At 48.9% G+C, this 364-nt stretch overlaps 1 protein-coding gene across 1 annotated transcript in view; it reads right to left on the bottom strand.

Annotated features, from left to right (window-relative positions):
* Positions 1-364, bottom strand: part of LOC116699268 (trichohyalin) — a gene marked incomplete in the record, with an annotated part of 124,483 nt that overhangs the window by 29,768 nt on the left and 94,351 nt on the right.

The following is a 364-nucleotide window of genomic DNA, read 5'->3' as shown; positions in this document are numbered from 1 at the left end:
ACCAAAGAGCTGTCCAAAGACACTAGACACAAAATTTGACACCTCCACAAGGCTGGAAAGGGCTACGGGGAAATTGCCAAGCAGCTTGGTGAAAAAAGGTCCACTGTTGGAGCAATCATTGGAAAATGGAAGAAGCTAAACATGACTGTCAATCTCCCTCGGACTGGGGCTCCATGCAAGAGCTCACCTCGTGGGGTCTCAATGATCCTAGGAAAGGTGAGAAATCAGGCCAAAACTACACGGGAGGAGCTGGTCAATGACCTGAAAGGAGCTGGGACCACCAGTTCCAAGGTTACTGTTGCTAATACACTAAGACGTCATGGTTTGAAATCATGCATGGCCCGGAAGGTTCCCCTGCTTAAAC

This window comes from Etheostoma spectabile, chromosome 12 (genome assembly GCF_008692095.1).
Source record: "Etheostoma spectabile isolate EspeVRDwgs_2016 chromosome 12, UIUC_Espe_1.0, whole genome shotgun sequence".
NCBI classification, from domain to species: domain Eukaryota; kingdom Metazoa; phylum Chordata; class Actinopteri; order Perciformes; family Percidae; genus Etheostoma; species Etheostoma spectabile.
Note: the sequence above shows the minus strand (reverse complement) of the source record. Positions and strands in the feature narration are given on the sequence as shown.